At 38.8% G+C, this 14,447-nt stretch overlaps 1 protein-coding gene across 2 annotated transcripts in view; it reads left to right on the top strand.

Moving 5' to 3' along the window:
* The window catches only part of LOC129429024 (apolipoprotein(a)), a 211,124-nt gene that overhangs the window by 161,040 nt on the left and 35,637 nt on the right, over window positions 1-14,447 (top strand). The gene's annotated exons all lie outside the window — the stretch shown is intronic.

Below are 14,447 nucleotides of genomic sequence, written 5' to 3'. Positions count from 1 at the left end.
GGCCCTCCAGGACCCAGGGTTCCCCACTCCTGATCTTTATGAATGAAACCGGAATATTAAAACTAAATGTTTATAAAAACAAGAACAGGGTTTGTGTTCTTTCACTCCGCTCAAAAAGAGTGCATACGCACAGACGAGAGCATCCGTACGGTGCGCATTTATTTACGGCAAGTTTATTTTTTATAAATCCCAATATGTGCGTGGAAAATTGCGTACGCATATTTCAATGCCCATTTTGTGCGTATGCAACGTTGATACATCAGGCCCCTGATGTTTTCAGTCTTGTGCTCGTTTATTGTCTTCCTTACCTTTGTCATGTTGGTCATATTAATTTTGCCTTGTTTGGATCTTGATGGCTTTCTGTTATTTATTAAAACTCATTTGTGCCTGCATTTAGGTTCTGTCTTTAAAAATCATGACAATATTTTGTTTTAAAATAAACAAGGTTACATTTAAACACGTTATTAAACAAACATCATTTTGATCCAGGTTTAAATTTTACAGTAAACCTCGATTATCTTTAACCCTGTTGCTCCATTACTTTAAACTCGGTTTTAAATGTCAGTAAGGGATTAACTTTAAACTTGCATATGAGGAGGTTTAAATAATTGTTTTTAATTGAATACATTTTTTTTCAATTAAATGTGTGGGTAAATCATAGCGTTGTTTCGCTATTCAAAGATGCGTTATTATAACGTCTCAACAGAGTGAGTTTTGCGGCTCAGTAACATGTTTTGTTGGCTTTGAAGCGTCAAATCCGGGATACCCTCCTTATCCGACAGTACATACAAGACAGACATCTTTTTTTAAAATACACAAATCGCTCAAAATGATAATTAACAGCACCGGTGAGAGCTACTGGTGCTCATGTGCGCTTCTCCTCTGTCATGCGCTCCAGTCAGGAACTGAAGGGCAGTAAATGAACACATATGGCGGCACCTCATTACAAATGCGTTGACACATTGCGTTCATATATTACAATATCTGAGCTTCGCAATATTTCCTGCCACATTGCTCTTGTAATGGTTACTCTGGTGTGCAAGGAAGACGAGGACACGGAGATTACAAAAACACTGGAAACTTTAAAGGGTTAGTTCACCCAAAAATGAAAATAATGTCATTAATGACTCGCCGTCATGTCGTTCCAAACTCGTTAGACCTTCGTTCATCTTTGGAAGCACAGTTTAAGATGTTTTAGATAATAATAATAATAATAATACCTTACATTTATATAGCGCTTTTCTCAGTACTCAAAGCGCTTTACATATGAACGGGGGAATCTCCTCAACCACCACCAATGTGCAGCATCCACCTGGATGATGCGACGGCAGCCATATTGCGCCAGACCGCTCACCACACACCAGCCTATTAGTGGAGAGGAGACCAAGTGATATAGCCAATTAGTATGAGGGATGATTAGTAGGCCAATGGGCAAGTTTGGCCAGGATGCCGGGGCACACCCCTACTCTTTTCGAAGGACATCCTGGGATTTTAAATGACCACAGAGAGTCAGGACCTCGGTTTAACGTCTCATCCGAAGGACGGTGCTTTTTTGACAGTAGAGAGTCAGGACCTCGGTTTAACGTCTCATCCGAAGGACGGTGCTTTTTTGACAGTATAGTGTCCCCATCACTATACTAGGGTGTTAGGACCCACACAGACCACAGGGTGAGCACCCCCTGCTGGTCTCACTAACACCACTACCATTCGGATTCGGATTTAGTCCGAATGCTTTCGGACCCTCCATTGTAAATCTATGTACAGTTTACTGTCCAGAAAGGTAATAAAAACATCAAAGTAATCAATACATCAGTAGGTCAGTTAGAATTTGTTAAAGCATTGAAAATACATTTTGGTCAAAAATTACGACTTTATTCAACATTGTCTTCTCTTCCGGGTCTGTTGTGAACCGCACGCATGAGACTGCAGTGACGCTGCTGGGGCCTGTTTCAGAAAGGTGGATTAGTGAAAACTCTGAGTATGTTAACCCTGGAATGAGGGAAACTCTGAGTTTTCTGTTTCAAAATGGGAGGTAGGTTAAACCTGAGACAGTGGGGTAAGTCAAGCCTGTTTCAGAAGAAGAGGTAATTTATACTCAGAGTCTGTTTCCGGAGTAACTTACTCTGTGAACCTAACTTGGTCGGGAGCAGGTTTTATCCTGTAAACTCTTGAGTTTCTGGCAGTCTCCTCCCCATTTTTAAAGGAGTAGCTGTGTTTAATCTTGTTAGTTGCTTTAGTGAATTCATTAATTGCACACATTTTTATTAAGTACACCGTAAAATACAATCACCGGCCACTTTATTAGGTACACCTTACTAGTACAGGGTTGGATCCCCTTTTGCCTTCAGAACTGCCTTAATTCTTCGTGGCACAGATTCAACAAGGTACTGGAAACATTCCTCAGAGATTTTGGTCCATATTGACATGCAGATTTGTCAGCTGCACATCCAGGGCACGAAGCTCCCGTTCCACCACATCCCAAAGATGCTGTCTAATTGGGTTGAGATCTGGTGACTGTGGAGGCCATTTGAGTACAGTGAACTCATTGTCATGTTCAAGAAACCAGTCTTAGGTGATTTGCACTTTATGACATGGCGCGTTATCCTGCCGGAAGTAGCCATCAGAGGATGGGTACAGTGTGGTCATAAAGGGATGAACATGGTCATAAACAATACATGATGCTCAATTGGTACTTATGGGCCCAAACTGTACCAATAAAATATCCCCACACCATTATACCACCACCTCCAGCCTGAACCGTTGATACAAGGCAGGATGGATCCATGCTTTCATGTTGTTGACGCCAAATTCTGACTCTACCATCTGAATGTCGCAGAAGAAATCAAGACTCATCAGACCAGGCAACGTTTTTCCAATCTTCTATTGTCCTATTTTGGTGAGCCTGTGTGAATTGTAGCCTCAGTTTCCTGTTCTTAGCTGTCAGGAGTGGCACCCGGTGTGGTCTTCTGCTGCAGTGGCCCATCCGCCTCAAGGTTCGACGTGTTGTGCGTTCAGAGATGCTCTTCTGCATACCTTGCGCTGCATGTGGCGCTGTAATGGCGACAAGCAGCAGTATGTGTGTAGAGTACTGAGTTGAGAGTGTTGTTTTAAAGTTAAACCTGTCCCAAACTAACTTTGCTTTTAAGCGATCTGTGCGTGACGGTGATAATAATGACTCACCTTAGTTTGACCGGTTATTTTATTTTTTTTACGCTATTATGCAAACTTTTGGGCGTACTCTGTGAACATCGGGAGTCCCATCAATACTCCCGTGAATTTCTCCTGTTCCTGCGTAACTCTGGCGCGGGCATCGTGGATCCCACGGCGGCTCTTCCACCAGAGATCATCCGGTCGGCAGCCACTTCTACCGCAGTGAACCAGAGTTGGGCACCCAGGACAGGAGTGAGGAAAAGGGGGAGACGTGGAGGTGTGCGGCAAAGATTGAAGCGACAAGGTCATCGTCGGATGCCTCTTCCTTCAATTATCCTCGCTAACGTCCAGTCCCTTCGTAATAAAGTGGACGAGCTTCAAGCAAAAGTAAAGTTCCTCTCGGAATATAGAAATTCCTGTCTACTCGCTCTGACAGAGACGTGGCTTAAAGAGCAGGATCCACTCTCCGATCTTGAGTTGGATGGGTTTGGGGAACCTGTCCGTCTTGACAGAGACCTCACAGTGACGGGAAAATCACTTGGTGGAGGTTTATGTCTTTATATAAATAAGAAATGGTGCAATACGATGATCATCAGAGAAAAACTGTGTACCCCTGATATAGAACTCCTGTCCGTGTCTTTACGCCCATTTTACCTGCCCAGGGAATTCCCACAGATATTTGTGACACTTGTTTACATTCACCCGAAAGCCAATGCAGATTTAGCAACACGGGCTATGGTGAAGTGTGTGCAGCGGCTTCAGGGGATTTCACCTGAAGCACCGAACTTTATCATGGGCGATTTTAATAACTGTAAACCAGGGAAGTCCCTGTGTAATTTCTATCAATATGTCACCTGCGCAACACGACGGACCAAATGTCTGGATCTTTGTTATGGATCCGTCAAAGGTGCTTTTAAATCATATAGCAGGGCTCCCCTCGGTATGTCTGACCATAACTCTGTTTATTTAGTTCCGTCCTACAAACCGGTACTGAAGAGAAACAAGCAGGAACGGAAATTGGTTCCGGTTTGGTCAGAGGACTCAATACAGTGTCTACAGGAGTGTTATGACTGCACGGACTGGGATTTATTTAAAAACGAATGTACGGATATTGATGAGCTCACAGAGACTGTCTCTGCGTACATTACTTTCTGTGAGGACCTAGTCATTCCTCGTAAATCCATTACCATATTTTCAAATAATAAGCCATGGGTTTCTAAATCAGTAAAAAACTTAATTAATCAACGAAATATTAGTTTTAATCAGGGTAATATAAATCAATACAGGATACTTCAAAAACAAGTTAAAAAGGACCTCAAGCTTGCTAAACTTAATTATAAAGATAAAGTAGAAAACATGCTGAGCACAGGCAATTCACGACCTGCATGGGAGGGGGTGAAAGCCATGATGGGGATGCAGCCTAAGAAGTGTCCGATTTCTCTAAATGGCATGACTGACCTTGCTCTTTCAAATGACTTAAATAGTTTTTATAATCGGTTCAGCATTAATGATTATAGCGAAGAGCTGTCCGTTTTTAATAACGTTGCCCCAGGGCATGGCAACATACACGTTGACAGGAATAAGGTTGTGACACTCTTCAGTGGTATAAAAGAAAGGAAAAGTCCTGGCCCCGATGGCATTGGGGGCCGTATATTAAAGAACTGTGCAGAACAGCTGGCAGACATATTTTGTTTTATTTTTAAAATGTCCTTACATCTGCACATTGTCCCTCGTGTTTGGAAAGACTCAATTATTGTTCCAGTGCCGAAAAATAAAGCTCCAAAGATTCTTAATGATTTTAGACCTGTGGCGCTCACGTCCCTCACTATGAAGACATTAGAAAGGATTGTGAAGGATGAACTTATGACGGCTGTCCAGGATCTCCTTGATCCGTTTCAATTTGCCTACAGATCGAATAGAGGAGTGGAAGACGCAGTATGTACTCTTTTAAATTTGATTTATACACATCTTGAGGGTGCAAAGAGCTTTGTGCGGCTGCTTTTTATAGATTTTTCTTCAGCCTTTAATTGCATTCAACCACATGTCTTAGCAGGGATTTTAAAAAATACTTTTAACATTGACCCCAGTCTTATCTGTTGGTTGATGAATTTTTTAACTAATAGATCTCAACGTGTAAGAGTGAATGGCATTTTATCTGATGTTCTCTTTTCCTCCACTGGTTCCCCACAGGGATGCGTCCTCTCCGCGGTCTTATTTATATTATATACAAATGCATGTCAAAGCCAACATACTAGGCGTCATATTATTAAGTATGCTGACGATTCATTGATCGTGTCATTGTTGACACACAAGGACCCCGAGCATGGCCCTATTGATTTTACAGAGTGGTGTAAGTCGTCTTTTATCGATATCAATACGGAAAAAACAAAAGAAATGTTGATTGATTTTAGAAAGAATCCTCCACTCCCCACCCACTCTTCCATAAATGATCAGGATATAGAAGTGGTGAAGCAATATAAATACCTTGGAATTATTATTGATGACAAACTCACCTTTGAGCCACAGGTAGACGCTGTCTGTAAAAAATCAAATCAACGTATGTTTTTTTACCGTAAACTTAGGAATTTTAATGTTGATAATACTTTTATGAGGATGTTTTACTGTTGTTTTATTGAATCCATTATTTCATTTGCTCTTGTGAGTTGGTTCGGGTCCCTTTCACTTAAAAACAAGAACAGGCTTCAAAACATAGTGAAGGTGTGCGGCAAAATTTCCCACAATTCTTTGCCTGGTTTAAACAATTTATATGAGATTAGGACTGTTAAAAAGGCACATTCAATTTTAGCTGATCCATGCCACCCATTGTACGGCTGTTTTATTTTGTTGCCGTCAGGTCGTAGATTCAAACTGCCTAAATGCAGTACAAACAGACACAAACATTCCTTTGTTCCCGCTGCTATAGGTGGTCTTAACAAGTTAATGTGAGTTGCGGACTTTTGTGTTGTATGTATTGAATTTATTCCTGTTGATTGTACGGTCGTTGTTTTGTGTAATGTGTATTGTATGCTGCTGCACAACAAATTTCCCCTCGGGGATAATAAAGTTTCTTGAACTTGAACTTGAACTTGTACCTTGGTTGTAACGAGTGGTTATTTGAGTTACTGTTGCCTTTCTATCAGCTTGAACCAGGCTGGCCACTCTTCTCTGACCTTTGGCATCAACAAGGCATTTGCTCCCACAGAACTGCCTCTTACTGGATATTTTCTCTTTTTCGGACCATTCTCTGTAAACCCTAGAGATGGTTGTGCGTGAAAATCCCAGTAGATCAGCAGTTTCTGAAATACTCAGACCAGCCCGTCTGGCACCAGTCACTTAAATCACCTTTCTTCCCCATTCTGACGCTCGGTTTGAACTGCAGCAGATTGTCTTGACCATGTTTACATGCCTAAATGCATTGAGTTGCTGCCATGTGATTGGCTGATTAGAAATTTGCATTAACGCGCAGTTGGACAGGTGTACCTAATTAAGTGGCCAGTGAGTGTATGTTTTTAGCTGTCTTTTAGGGTGTTTTCACACCTAGTTCGTTTGAGCCCTCTAAACGCTCTCAGAGCAGTTCAGGGTGTATATGTGAACAAACCAAGTGATCTCAGACCCCCCTAAAAGGACCTAAAAGTGAACCGAACTCAGACCACATTCAGACCACATTATGCTGGTCTGATGCTATTTTTTTCAGCTGCTGGTTGAATCCACAGGGAACCGTTTTCTAATTCCTGTTGAATTATCATCTGAAACCTTTCTCAACGAATTCACATCTACCCCCGAGAACCCAATGGTGTGGGGACAGAAGAGTCACACCCTATCGCACTTTTTTGCCCCCCTCTGCTCATGTTCTAAAAGCAAACAGTATATGGAATGCTACATTCTACATTCACAAAGAATCTGAATCTGGTCTTGTTTGGTGTCATATGAAGTATTTTAATGTAAGTGGTACATTTGGGTTGATTAATATGACAACAGGATTCATGTTAATCTGTAACAATAAAATAAATAAACTTAACTTAATGTTGGGAGACACCTCCTACCTTAGACATGTTGACCAATCACCCACTGTATGTATATTAGGCAACACCCCTGGGATTACAAGAACCAATCAGAATATCATTTTCACAATGCTTTGTTCTCTGGATATTTAAGGAAAATGGTAAAAGATTCGGGTGGGATTTTCTATATGCAGAAAGGAACTTGGGTAATGTATTTTTATTTCTTTTATTTCTTTTTGAGGAATCCGCAACCAGATCTTCATTTCCTTACCAGGTATGCAATGGTTTTTTGCTTGATTGTTTCGGATTTTAATTGAATTGTAAATTGGCTACTGAATTATGTTTTTCCTACCTGGTTAATAAATTGTTACGTCTGGGTCCATTCTGCCTTACTCAGAATTATTGACTACAAGTAAATTGATGTATACTTTGTTACTGCAAATCTATGACCAGGATTAAGTAGGCGTATTGTCTGCCTTTTTGTGTTTTAGTTATTTGGTCTGACGAACCACTTACTCTAAATAGGGTTACGTTTGCCGTATCGTCTGCCTTTTATTATTTTGTTCTGACAAACCACTTACTCTTATCAATAGGGTTAAGTTTGACGCATCGTCTGCCTTTTTCGTTATATTATTTTGGTCTGACGAACCACTTACTCTTTATCAATAGAGTAAAGTTTGGCGCATCGTCTGCCTTTTTCAGTTCATTTTGGTCTGACGAACCACTTAATTTTAACTACAGGGTTAAGCATTGACGCATTTACTGCCTTTAATTATTTGGTCTAACGAACTACTTAACTCTGCTTACCAGAGTTAAACATTGACGTATTGACTGCCATTAATTAAGCGACAATTGAGATCCACTTGAACGAGTCAATATAATGATGAGTTAAATAGATGATCAAACGTTTATCCAAATTCCACAATTATATCTATGTGTTCTTTATCTTTTGGAGTCAGATGAAGCTACCTAAGTTGCGTAATGTTAAATCGTCATTGGTAATAACTGGAAAAGACCGAACGCATGACGATCCTTTTCCCATGATGTTTGGTTTCCGCCATTGGGCCAAAGGGATGGATTTATATTTTATTTTTCCTCTTACACTTTGATGATGTTTTTATTACCTTTCTGGACATGGACAGTATACCGTACATAGATTTTCAATGGAGGGTCAGAAAGCTCTCAGACTAAATCTAAAACATCTTAAACTGTGTTTCCAAAGATGAACGGAGGTCTTACGAGTTTGGAAGGACATGAGGGTGAGTCATTTATGACATTTTTGGCTGAACTAACCCTTTAATAAACAATAAACATATTTGAAGTTAGTTTATTCATTTGTATTCTCTGCTAAACAGCTCTTAAAACTACATTTATGACACAGAAAGAGTAATATTTTGAATATTGTGCAAGTTTTAGCTTCCGCACAAGTCACCTCCTGATGCATCCTCAATAAAATGGGTGGATCAAGAACACATCCAGGGATGTTATGTGAACTTGGCTTGATGCGAACTTGGATTTGGAGCAGTACTTGGGCCACGACTGAGGACGTTTTACAAGTCCACAAGAACACAAGTACAGATAAGAACGCATATTGAAAAAACGGCCCTAGCTCTAAACTCCGCTTAATTTAGTCCTTGTTGGTGCAACCCATCCTATGACCTCTTATTTTGTATTGCTTTATAATGCTCTGGATGTTTATAATAGCCATTTCTAAATACAATATAAATACTATACAATATAGTTATATTATAAGAATAAGAACATTTGTTTTACTTTAATGACATGAATTTGTGTTCAACTTTGCAACCAGCCAACACGAGGGACCAGCACATTTTTTATGCTTATACAATGATTGGTTATACACTGTAAAAAAAGGTTTTGGTTTGCAAGTCAGTTCAACTTATTAAGTTTTGGTTTGTGATAAGTTGACATAAAAACAAGTTGAAATTAACTTAATTTGCTAAGTTAAAGTAACAAAATATATGTTGATTTGGAGTCATTTTAACAGTGTAGGTTTACAAGTTTGGATAAATGCCAGTTAATTATTGAGATTGATTAAAAATATACATAAAAAAATCATAACAGAAAAACTGCCCTTCATTTGATGAACCTGGGTTGAACCTGACATGGTCTGCCATACTTTTATTTGTGTTTTTTTTCTGTTAACTTTGATCCCAAGAACCAATAATTGAAGGGTCTGCTCTGCCGGAAATATGGCGAAAAAATGTTTTTGCCATTTTAGTGTATGTACCCTTAGTGTAGGCTGTCAATAACTCTATCCGCCATTGACGAGATATCTCGTCAATTAAGAGAAAACGCTTCCCCGCCAATGACGAGAGTTTCCATCTTTCCGCAATACCGCTATTATCGCAACTTATACAACCCGGAAGTAGCGGCTCACGTGAAAGAGAAAGAACTCCATGTATGTTTTAAAGATCGCTCTGCATCTGATCTCTATCAAAAGTCCTTCACAAAAATGGAATTATCTCAGCTTTTTGCTCAAAATTGGGTGTTTTTAAAGAAACCTACCCATGTTTGAGAGGTGATTACAAGAGAACTAATGAAGGTAGGATGAAACGTTTTTTTTTTTTGTTTGTTTGAAAGCAGAGGGTGTGTTCTTTCATCTGATATATTCTTTGTTTATATATTTAAAGAAGAACATTTTCTGGAAGGCATTAAACTTTTGTGAAAATCATGAAAAATGCTGGCGCTGGCTGGCAACTTTTTTTTAAAAACGCTGGCGGGGAAAGAGATAAATGCATTCCATATACATATAACACATGTGCTGACAACATCCACTGTAAAAATAACTCTTAAAACACATGGTTTTGCATCAATTTAATGCAAAAAAGTAGGCGTTTTTTTCACTTTTTCATTTCATTGTCATTTTTTACTTCATTGGCAATCAACTATTCCCCCAAGTTATGACATCAGTCAATATGCCATTCTTATCACCAAACAGTATACTCATTCCACAGAAAAAAAATATAAAAATCCAACCAAAATCAATGGATCTAAGATGATTTCACTACTAGTTGGCGATCAAAAGGCTCAGAACCTTACTAGAATTTTTGGCTAATCAAATTCCGAAAGACATACTGAATAACATGATTGTTAATGTCCACATTATTAAACATCATGGCCTAGGGATCTTTTTAATTTCATCATAACCCTGTTCTCCCAATGGAAATGTGTCACACAATAAAATTACCTTTATTATTTATTGGCTCATATGACACTATTACAACTTTAACGGAACAAAATAATTTAACATAACTTAAAGGTCATGTTAGTGTGTAATGTTGCTATAATAGCATAAATAATACCTGTAAAATGATAAAGCTCAACGTTCACTGCCAGGCGATATATTTTCTTTAACAGAATTTGCCTTTCAAAGCCTACAGCAAACGGCCGGTTTGGACTACAGCCCTCTACTTCCTGCATGTAGATTTTTATAATTCTGTGGAATGAGTATACTGTTTGTTGAAAAGAATGGCATATTGACTGATGTAATAACTTGGGGGAATAGTTGATTGCCAATGAAGTAGAGATGAAAATATTGGGAAAAAAGTGAGAAAATGCCTACTTTTTTGCATTAAATTGATGCAAAATCATGTAGAAATGTGTTTTAAGAGTAATTTTTTCAGTGGATGTTGTCAGCACATTTTTATTTGACAGCCTACTCAACCCACTGAGGATTTGAAGAAAAAAAACATTTTCACATTTTTCTGATAAAAATAAAGGCCACAGTTTTTTTCTGCGATGTTTCCGGCAGAGCAGACCCACCAATTATTGGTTCTTGGGGTCAAACAGAAAAAACACAAATAAAAAGTATGGCAGACTATGTCAGGTTCAACCCATTTTACTGAACTTTTGAGACTTTGGCTCCCCGACTACTTGTATCTGCTCTTGCTCTATCTGCAGAAGATTGTATGCACTGCAATGGAAAAGACTACAGAGGCAAGATCTCCATCACTGAGAGTGGATACATCTGCCAACGCTGGGACTCTCAGACACCACAACAACATGATTTTGTTCTTTCAGTGTGAGAAATTAGTGCACAATACTTAGCATAAATAACAAATTGTCCATTTAGGTAGACAAAATGTGTGTGTTTGTAGTTTACCTGGGAAACATTTAGAGGAGAACTACTGCAGGAACCCTGATGGACAGCCCAGGCCCTGGTGCTATACAACAAATCCATCCAAACGCTGGGAATTCTGCTCTATTCCTCAATGCAGTAAGCTTCACTATTATCAGTCTGAATCTCTGTGTCAAATATTCAGTTAAAAAATTATTGGTCATCTTTGTCTTGTAGCAACCACACCACCAACAATTGTATCAGAGCTCACCTGTACTACTGGAGTTGGAGGCTCCTACAGGGGCACAATTTCTGTGACCAAATCAGGGAAAACCTGCCAGAAATGGACATCGCAAACACCTCACAAGCATTTCAAAACTCCAGAGAACTACCCATGCCAGTAAGCATCAATAAACCGGTGTTAAGGGAGATGGAAGTATTAAAAGAAATTCTGTCATTATGTACTTCCTTACTAGACATTTTAATAACACAATAGACCACCTCTACCAGGCTCTATTTCTAAAAAGTAAAAATGTGGTTACACAAGGAGGACATGAAACCATATGAGAATAAATAATTTTCAGTTTCATGTAAACTCTTTCTTTAACATTATGAATCATTTAATTCCAGAGGTCTTGAAGAGAACTACTGCAGAAACCCTAATAATGAGAAAGCGCCCTGGTGTTTCACCACAGACCCTGAAACACGCTGGGAATACTGCAATGTGCACAGTTGTGGGTATCAACCTCAAACTGGTCTGTAATGAATGAGCCGTTTTACATGAATAAAACCTATTGTAAAATGTGGATCCCTTTTTTTAAATATGCAACTGGTAAATAAGTAAGAAAATAATATATAGTTCTGTAAGATACATAAGATGCTTATTCCCATCAAAAGGTCTAAAATGTGGACAATCGGCAATAAAACCTAAACGTTGCTTTGGAAGGCGAGTTGTTGGGGGATGCGTTTCCAAACCACACTCCTGGCCTTGGCAGATCAGTCTTCGAATCAGGTACACAAACTTACCTATTGTGTCTCAATTCATTACTGTTATTGTGTCTCAATTCATTACTGTTAATTCAGGTACCGTGATCTGACCTTTACCTCCAAAATAAAACGACCACATACAATAGGTTGTTGAATTGAATTGAAGTTTGTTAATGTCAAGCAAAACAAGAACAAAAAATATTAGCATCGTTTGTGATATTAAAATGGCGTGTGAGAAATTTGAAAAAAATCAACATGTTTCAGGTATACTACAACATAAAACCATGTCTGCATTTGTGATCGTAGAAACAACAAACAACAAGCGCTACACTACACTGCACAAAACTTGTGTTTGAGCCATGGTTTAGTCAGTAGTTAATGCTTTCAAAATGAAAACATTACTTACAGGTTGTGAGTTAGAAGCGGGCGGGATTATGATAATGACCGTTGTGTCCACATCAACCGGCTGAGTAGTAAACTGTTGCTCATAATCCGGGCCAGACGGAATCTGGGGACTTTTTTGCTTTTTCTGTGGAATTTTTTTGGAAAAATCTGCAAAATAATTTTAAATGTTTTTAGAAGATATTAGAGAATTTAAGCTATAAAAATTACAAAATTTCATCTAAAATAATTACTTTTTTAAGGCTTACAATTAAAATGAATACACCAAACCAATGAGTCCTCTAAATAAACTGGACCAACATGAACCAGATAATGTGCATGTCAAGATAGAATTATATTTTGTATAAAAAATGACATATAATATTGTTTATGTTATATATTATAGCAGAATAAAAAAGCTTGTGTTAATACATTCTCATTATGAATTAAAGGCAGGATAGGCAGGAATTATCTAAAAAAACTTTTTTACAAATTTGTTTAAACTGTCTTTATATATCAATACATAAGTAAAATGTAAGTACTCTGAAAAAAGAGTATAAAAGTCGAGTGTCTGTAGACATCTCACGACTGTTTTAAACACAGCTAATTATTTCCATTCGGGACGAAACAAATGATTGGCTTGCGCGACTATCACTCTCTCTCACGACCATGGCACCACCCCTGTTGCTATGGGATCTGCCCACACATCCGCACACCCGATTGATTTGAACGTGCATGAGGCACTCTAGGAAGAGCAAAAGTAAGGCAGAGAAAGCGCATTCAGAACTCACAGTACCTGCATATGCAGTCAGCAAAGGCAAACAAGGCAAAAAAGGAATAAATGAAGAAATCAAACGAGAGTAAATATCGCGTGGCTTTTCCTCGAGTCGACGATGCGGTAGCGGTACTGTCTTCGGAGTGTAGTCCTCATCAGAGTCAACAATGCTTTCATCACGGAAACTCTTACATGCAAAACACTGGCTTAATAGTGAGTACTAAATGCCATCTTGTTTATATTCATAGTGATAAAGTTAGGTGTATTATTACATGTGATTGTGACATGATGTTACTACATGCACCGCGCTCCTTCCTCTACGCTCGTCTGAGGTAAATATGCTGCTCCCAGCAGAGCCGGTCAGCGTCGCATTCATGTGTTTTGGGGGCGTGGCTTTAGAAGAAACCCAGAAGGGGGGGTGGAGTGAATGGAAAAATGAGCTGTGTTTTAAACAGTCATGAGAGGTTTACAGACACTCGATTTTTATACTCTCTTTTTCAGAGTACTTACATTTACTTATGCATTGGCATATAAAGACAGCTTAAACAAATTTGCAAAAAAGTTTTTTTAGATAATTCCTGCCTATCCTGCCTTTAAGCACGTATGAAGATAATTTCATCATTTTTACAACGCAATGTAAACTTTATATTAAGCATAACAAGAGCATTCGTCTTGTAAACGAATTTGAAATGATCATGTGCTGCTGAGTTCTGACTGTCACGTCACATAGACGACAGAGACAAGTAAGATCTGCTAACTCAGCGGTAAGTTTTATTTCATCTCAAATATCAAATGGTTTGTGCTCTCTATTATTAAAAACAATCACAGCAAACAGCACGCACAGGGTTTATGTACTTGTCAATGCCGCTCAAAAACGCGCGAGGATGTGTGAAATCGTGAATCGAACATAGGTGCTCTTTAAAGCAGACATATCATGCTTTTAAATCTGTCCTTTTTACATATAAATCATCTATTTGTGGTCTATATAAGGCGGAACTGCAATGCTTGCGTCTGAATTCCTCATTATTATTATAGCCCCACAGGCCCCTTTTCTACCCCTTTTCTGATGTGC

This window comes from Misgurnus anguillicaudatus, chromosome 18, assembly GCF_027580225.2.
Source record: "Misgurnus anguillicaudatus chromosome 18, ASM2758022v2, whole genome shotgun sequence".
NCBI classification, from domain to species: Eukaryota; Metazoa; Chordata; class Actinopteri; order Cypriniformes; family Cobitidae; genus Misgurnus; species Misgurnus anguillicaudatus.
Note: the sequence above shows the minus strand (reverse complement) of the source record. Positions and strands in the feature narration are given on the sequence as shown.